This window comes from Penaeus monodon, chromosome 27 (genome assembly GCF_015228065.2).
Source record: "Penaeus monodon isolate SGIC_2016 chromosome 27, NSTDA_Pmon_1, whole genome shotgun sequence".
In the NCBI taxonomy this organism is placed as follows: Eukaryota; Metazoa; Arthropoda; class Malacostraca; order Decapoda; family Penaeidae; genus Penaeus; species Penaeus monodon.
Window position 1 is genome coordinate 38,902,623 of NC_051412.1, and position 955 is coordinate 38,903,577.

Consider the following 955-nt stretch of genomic DNA (forward strand, 5'->3'; position numbering starts at 1 on the left):
GCAAAAATATATTCATCCCCCTGAAAAAAGACTGGATACAGCATTTAACATTTTTTACATAAAATGAAACCAACTTTTTGTATATTTGAAGATATACCCAATAAACCCCTGCTTTTTTTAAATAAAAATTTATAAAAATGAGTCTGATTATTAATGACTGAAAATATATATGACAAGGAAGTCTCAAGATATTTGTTTATTTATTTATAAACTCAAACAGCATTAAACAAAACAAAAAAGGTATAAAAACATATTTACTTAATAGAGAAGTAATCCACTATCACTTTATTTATATTTGTCTCCCTGACTGCTAATTAGTCATACATTTTATCCCATTAATACATCTACTTATCTACATACATATAATTTGATTATTCTGCTCTATACTATTAATTTATACTATTTATTTATACTAAAAATATGTAAGTTAAACCATAACAACTTTCAATAAATATATGATGATGAAACCACACTATCTACACACATACATTGTATGACCATCAGATACATACATTTTATTGTACAGCTGATTTTTTAAACTACATATTCTACAGTAAATATGCAATAAATTTCCCTTTTCTTTCTGTCCTTGTTCAAATTACTGTAATTTCAATTTACTTCTTGCTTTACGGTTCATGAAACTAACTTAAAAACAAAAGAAAAGAGTTGAAAACCATTAATGAGCACTTTCAACTTTCTTGATGCTCTTCGTGAAAAATGACGAAGGGTAACTTAAGTAAATTTATTATTAATGAACAACACACAATAGCAAAAGTCCAAAATCGCAAGCAATGGTTACATGTGTAAATGGTTAACCCCTAAAGACCACATTCTTGCCCAACTGAAAAAAAAAAAAAAAGGTTTGTTTTGATTTTTGATGTCTGCAGAGCTCAAATTTACACATCAGAAAATGCAAATCTTGTGCTGAAGGGAGGAAGGAAGGGACGGAGAGGGA

At 28.1% G+C, this 955-nt stretch overlaps 1 protein-coding gene across 2 annotated transcripts in view; it reads right to left on the bottom strand.

Moving 5' to 3' along the window:
- Positions 1-955, bottom strand: part of LOC119590846 (1-phosphatidylinositol 3-phosphate 5-kinase-like) — a 38,892-nt gene that overhangs the window by 10,402 nt on the left and 27,535 nt on the right. The gene's annotated exons all lie outside the window — the stretch shown is intronic.